This window comes from Macrobrachium nipponense, chromosome 18 (genome assembly GCF_015104395.2).
Source record: "Macrobrachium nipponense isolate FS-2020 chromosome 18, ASM1510439v2, whole genome shotgun sequence".
Classification (NCBI taxonomy): Eukaryota; Metazoa; Arthropoda; class Malacostraca; order Decapoda; family Palaemonidae; genus Macrobrachium; species Macrobrachium nipponense.
In genome coordinates, this window is record NC_087211.1 from 31500723 (window position 1) to 31508222 (window position 7500).

Here is a 7500-nt window from a genome sequence, read left to right on the forward strand (position 1 = left end):
ATCTTAAATAAAAGAATGTATTTCATACTTCTCTCTTTTCGAAGGTAACGGTTTTCTAAGTCCTACAAAATATGTGCCATACCTATAAGATGGGTTTTTTCTCCCGACACCTGGCGTGTACCAAACCGACCTCTTTCTTCTCACCAAAGGAATGTGGCTCTCGCAAGTGCCCTGGTCGATTAGACCTGTAACATCTGTACAAACGAATGTACATACTTGACACACCCCAAGCTGCCTTGACGACAGGACGAGCAGTCTCCCAATTAAAATGCTTACGTATCAAATTCCTTCATTCAAGAAAGCTGCCCCTACAGCTCAGTCTGTCTCCAAGCAAAACATGATATGTAATTCACTAAAATTACACACTTGTAAGATGGCTCGGCCACCTATGTCCTTTGTGCACTCCTGTCGCACACCACATCAGCAGTTAATGCACAATGTATCAATTTACCACATGACTTAGGGCTACCTCCGTTGCTGGAGCCCTTGTGCTTCACCGAATGCACAAAAGTTTAAGAACTCCTAGCACACAAATTGTTATCTGTATAGCACCTAACATGATCATTAATATTGGTTTTGTGTAACGTTAACTAATGAAAGGCTCATCCTCGTCACTAAGATAAGCAGAACTCGATGAATAGTTGTAGACAGAGGTCGAGTGCGTAAACCAACTTGAAACAACTCATCACGCGCCATTATTCAGCGTCTGCGACCCTCGTGAGTGTATGCAACACCCTCTCGTCATGAAACTGTAGATTCAACGTTTTCTACTGAAGGAAACGTGGTCACCACCCCGTTGTCAAGAAAATATCCTGTGACTTCTATGCAAGTGCTACTCGCACCCGCCTCATCGAAGATTGTAGACTCCTGATTTATCCCAGAACGTATCCTGAGACGATATATCGAAGACATCTCATCCTTTGCAAAGGCAGTCCATAGAAACGCCATTCGTGTGTAGACTTGAATCGACATGTGGTACTGTAGAACGAAGTCGTTTCCATCCCCACCATCACGTAAAGTTGGGAATTCTCTAAAGTCATTGTGTGTCCGTATTTAAAAGGTCTACATGGTCATAAAATAACTAAAGTCTTGCTTTACCCCACAAATCCATCATTTATTAATATACTCAATCTATTAGTCAAATATTAAAAATTCCTCGCTAAACAAAATATACTCTTTACCCACTGAATCCTCACAAATAATCCCATATCTGACAAACACACTATCAAAAGAGAACCCATAGTGTCTAACAGCAAAAACCCCTTTTATGGTTTATATAACGAACTTCCATAAAATATAATGCCGAACACCCCTTCTATCTAACTCACATACCCCGACAAATTATATCACCTATCTAAAATAGAAATGCTATTTAGAACATAACCCCCATTACAACATCTCTCGTAAGAAAAGAAAGAAAAAAAGAAAAAAGAAAAAAGAAAAAAAAAGATAATAACAACAATAATAAGTGAACGTTCCCCCATTACACAGCACACATAAGAGAAAAAGAAACATATATAATTCAATATCTTTCCCAAAACAGAATATGTACCGTTACGGAATTTGCTACCACAGCAATCCCATCGACAAGAAACAACCGGAAACGAATCCCCTTACAAGTTACACCATGGAATGCCACGGTCAACATCTATGAGGATAGTGCAAATCTCCGAGTAATCAATTCAAAAGGGAAAAATCTGCAACCAGATTCATTACAGCATCATTAGCAAAAAATCCACCGGTGAACACCTCAGGTGCTTCGAACTGCAGCATAGTCAGACTCGCAACGCCAGAAACTCATGATTCTCAAAAAAAATGTTCTATACTGAAACCACATCAGCACATTTCACAAAATTATCTCCAGGATATGACTAAGGCACTCAAAAATTGTCTCAAAGACATAACTCTCCCAAACGATATTGCCCAATCATATAAAAAAATTATCACCTATTCGGGATAAAAAACTACGATAAACTCACAATTCCATAATTATATACCACCAAAAAAAGAAAGTCACCCCCAAGGATTAATGCCATCTCATTATACATATATAAATCACCATCTTAATAATAACACCACTCCAGTGATAAAAATATTTCCTCCATTTAATTAATAACCCCATATAAAAAAAAAATTCATCCCTCCCCCCAAAAAATTGTCCTTTAATCTTAACTCCCCACGACATTACCCGAATTATATAAAACCCCAATGTCATCTATTCGGCTCGTGAAACCCCAAAAATTCAGCCCCAAATATCATACACACAGGAATAATCACATGTTTATCATCAAGTTTCTCAGCTAAAACAAAAATTTGCCGAATTACAACTTCCCACGTAAAATATTAACCCCAAAATCTTACGCCAAAACGCCGCAGATTTGCGCATAAGAAAAAAAAACAGTAGAAGGAAATAAAAGAGAAAAAAAAACGTAAAAGCATTCAGCCACCAAATTGCATAAAACAGACAGCAAGAAAAAAAAGAAAAAAAATGCAATTCCGCGACGTTATATTAATCACCACAACCAATTCTTTTCAATTTTGAAATATTTGTTAACCTCGACCGACCTGTTTTTTCCTCTAAGACTACAAATCTGTTTCCAATTTTCTTTTCAATGACTTTAAAAGGACCTTCAAACTTCAGGCCTAATTTGTAATTTAGTTCATTTTTCATGTTAAGTTTTAAAAATACCTTGTCTCTGACATTGATCTTGGGATCAGATGTCCTACTATTACTCTTCTGTACCATATCTCTGGTTGTGGATTCGAGATTACGGCTGAGACAAGCATGTCTCTCTCTCTCGCTGTGGATACCAATGCCTTGATCGTATCCTCCCCATGATGAAGTATAGTTAGCAAATCAAATGTGCCTCGTGCTGGACAACCAAACAAAGTTTCAAGTGGGGACATTTTAATAGAATCACTAACCATAGTGTTAATACTATGTCTAACAACATTAACATATGTCCCAATTCTTATCATTACCACCTACAGTTTTCCTGAGAGCCTCGAGCACTTTCCTGTTTGCTCGTTCGCACAACCCATTAGCCTCGGGTCTGTATGGAATAATTGTTACTTTCTGTGTCCCCATGACTTCAGCTAAACATCCAAGGTTTTGTTCACAAATTCTCTACCATTGTCGGTTAACAGAACTTTGGGTGAGCCAGATCTGCAAATGATACCATTGAAAAACTCTATGGCTAGTTCTTCGGCCATTTTATGCTTAAGTGGGAAAATTTCTACTATCGTTGTAAGTTCATCTATCATCACTAACAAGTGCTTGTTCGCATACCTAGACTCACAAAAATTCCCCAGGATATCCATATGTATTCTCTGAAAAAGTTTACTCGGTATAGGATACGATCCTAATTTGCATGAAGTTGTCCTTGCAGGCTTACATGCGTTGCACACCGTACAATTCCTTACAAAATTTTCCACATCTTTCCCCATGTTTTTCCAAATGTATTTAGCACGAACCTCATCATACGTTTTTTCTATTCCCAAGTGTGGACTACCGAACCTGTAATGAACTATATCCAAAACCACTGGAATTAGGACCTTCGGAATTACGGTCTGTGTCGTCTCTCCTTTACTTTCACTGGTTCTCAACTTATATTTAGTTTTACTAACCAACAGATTACCTTCTAACTCCAAACCCAAAAAAGGCAACTTATAATGTTTCCCTAACTAATTCCCCTCTTAAAAACGCTTTTGCATCTGCAAAAATCTCATCTTCATCTTGACTTTGCTCTATGAGAGGTATATCCCATTGCATGGCCTCGCTAGTGACTTGCACAATTTGGAATCGTTCCGTGTCGTAAAAACTCCTATTGAGAGCATCAGCAACTATGTTAAATTTGCCCTCTATGTATTTGAGCTTTGCATCAAAATCTCTGATAGTTAAAAACCATCGAGCTCTTTTAGGTGACAAATCGGGTTTATTAAAAAGATCTAATAATGGCTTGTGGTCTGTAAGAACTTCTACTTTATTCCCCATCAGTAACATTTTAAAATGAACTAAGCTCAACACTATTGCAAAGGCTTCTTTATCTATGGTGGCCATAGATCTCTCGTTGCTGCCCTTTGTCCTGAACTTCCTGCTATAAAAAGCTATAGGATGGAATTTCTCATCGAACTTACTAATGTAAAAGGTTCGCTAAAATCTGGAAACTTCAAAACAGGGGGATTCATTAGTGCATCCTTGAGTTTTTGAAAACTCTCCACCTGGGGTTCCTTCCATTGAAATTGAACGTCTTCTCGCAATACATCAGTTAGGGGAGCCGCTATATTAGAGAACCCTTTCACAAACCTCCTGAAGAAACCGGCAATACCCAGGAATGACTCCATCTCTTTCTTTGATCTGGGGATGCGAAAATTCGCTATTGCTTTGACTTTATCGTCATTTACTCTAACCCCTTCCTTAGATATGACGTGGCCTAGATATGTGATCTGCCTTTTCAAGAACGAACACTTGGCTAGCTTAATTTTCAACCCCACTAATCTAAGCCTCCTAAGTACTTCTGTGAGCACTTCCAGGTGTTGCGCGATTGTGTCTGTTGCGACCAGGATATCATCTATATACACAAAAAGATTTTTGCCCAATAACCCCTGCAAAACTGTGTTCACCAACCTGGTAAAGGTCATCGGACTGCCCGATAAACCGAAAGGCATTCGCGTAAATTCATAGTGTCCCTTGGGCACTGAAAAAGCGGTATATTCCTTGCTACTCTCACTAAGAGGGACCTGCAAAAAACCCTGCACTAAATCAATTGAGCTATAAATAATATGTCCCCCGATTTCTACAAAAAGATCTGGTATGCACACTACTGGATAGCGGTCAGGGATCATCTTTTCATTTAAAGGTCTAAAATCGACGCATACACAGACAGAACCGTCTTTCTTAGGCCCTGCTAACAAGGGAAAGTTGTAAGAAGACACGCTAGGTCTAATAATTCCATCTTCTTCCCATCTATTAACCTCTTTCTCTACCTGTTCTCTGATTTTGAAAGGTATGCGATATGCAGGAATATAAATAGGTTTTGTGCCGCTCTCCAAATTTACCTTATGTTTTAACACATTAGTCAACCCCAATTTATCACCTTGTAAGGCTACCGTATCCCCAAATTCTGCCAAGATCCAGCTTATCGCTTCAACGTGTTCGCTATAATCTGCATTAGCTAAATGTTCTCTAAATATTCGTTTCCTTGATTGCATTTCTGCCTCCGAAAACTCAGGTTTCCCCTCTACGATAGCCACTGAACCACTATCACAACTCCAATCTTGGAAATCCAATATATATGAATTCTTCTGGTATCTCCTAACTGTATCATTACAGTTTAGCAATTCTAACCATCCTTGGATACACTGTTCACCGATGCCGTGCTAACAACCCCTCTAAGTTTCTCACTATTTTCAATAACACATCTGTGGGTTTTCTCATTTCCTTCAATTTAATTTTTACCATAGTCTTCGAACCAGGTAGTAACATAATATCTTCGGATAAAACAACTCTATATTTGTAGCTAGTACCTCCCCTTTCCACCGCCCCACCCTCAGTATCATCCCCAGCATTGTTAGTATCAGAAATAACATCAATATTAGTATCAACATCATCATGCAAAGTATCATCACAACCATTGTTATCACTGTGAACTCTGATAGAACCCCCATAATCATTTCCCATATCAGCAACGTGGGTTTTAATATTACCTTTCTCCATAACACTCGTATCACCGCCATTAATATCACCGAGCACATCCCCTCTTTCAATAACCTCCATGTCCTCCGTTCTATTCACGTCCTCATAAGGCAGAAAAACACCAGGTATCCCGACTGTTATCCCATTAACACCCGCATGTATCGAAATTTGGTGTCTTCTACAAGCAGGATGACCCAGCAAAAGTCTGTTGCCTAACGCAATTCATCTCATTACCAAAAATGGTTCTGTTAATACTCTGTCACCGAGAGTAAACTGTATTTGAACACAACCCAGGGTATTTAATCTATGGGCTTGAACATCACACACCGTCTCCGTTGAGGGTTGCAAAGGGTACTTGGAAAACATGGATTGATACAAATTATAGTCCATTAAATTTATAGACGCACCCGAGTCTATAAATATCGGGATATCCACATCCCCTACTGTTCCATAGACTATAGGCCTGGGCTCTGGGGCGTCCCCCACGAGACCACAATGGCATGTACCAATCACCTGTACCCTTTTTGTTGATCGGGCTTCCAAAGATTTCGCCGATCCCTTTGCCCTCTGGTTTGACCTGCCTGGGAAGTTCTCACATTATAATTACTAGAACCTTGATGTGTAGGCCTCGCATCTCTCCGTATCTGAGATGGACAAGACTGCCAATAATGATTGGTACTCTTACACATTCCACAATATTTAACCCTACACAATTCTTTGAATGCCCTGGTTTATTGCAGTTGAAACAGCACAACTGCTGTTGCTTTTGATTGATAGATCTTTTGTTATATTCAACTTTTGCACACAGACCGGGAGGAGAAAATTCTGTGTCTCTTTGCACTCTATCCCTCCGGCCTATCCCATTAAAAATTGTACTATCTACAGTGGGACATTTAGACATATGTTTCTCAATTTGGGCATAAAGTAATTCTTCATCTGAAGTAGGGTCAATCTTTTCATCAAAGCTATTCACTATCGCATCCAGTACATCGTGCAAGAGCAAGGAAAAATAGATCAGTTTATGAATGTTCTCAAGAGAGACATTACTCCCTGTAACCCATTTAGATGTTTTCAATTTTCCTACCCAATCCGCCACTGCGTCAAAAAGTTTTGAACTATGTTCTACGAGTCTATTAGTTGCCCAAAATTCCGTAAGGTTTTATACCCGACCCCGAAGGTCCCTCACCATATCTCCGTGTTCCTTTGAGCCATAAGCTGTTTTCAAAAATGCTTGCAAATCCATCCAGGTACGACATTTTGTAAATTGGAAACTCCTGCAATGATGGGAAAGATCTCCCCTATTGAAATCTAGCAAAGCTTTTGCCTCTCTAAATGCTTCTATATCATCTGTTATATTCTTTCCAGCTAAATAATTATTCATCCCTTCAATGAAAGGACTCACGCTGCACTCACGTTCTTTATGTGATGTAGTAGCGTTGTGGTACTCTTAGTATCCGCCATCTTTCTCTCTTTCCGAAAGCTCTTTTGTGCTATAAGATTCCCAGATCTCAATCACATCAATGTATTTATATACACAAAACCCAATCCAGAAAAATTACTACAAATTTTCCCCCAATAATGCATAACAAAAAGCAAACGCGCCCCACGCCCAGTATATCATCCCATGAAAGCAACAACAACAAAAATAGGGAGGGATAGAAAAAGAAAGAAAAATGCAAAACGCTTACTAAGCAATCCAACCCGGCGACACCAAGCTCACACGCACCAACTCTCGCCTCTCTCTCTCTCTCTCTCTCTCTCTCTCTCTCTCTCTCTCTCTCTCTCTCTCTCTCAGGGCTTGACTC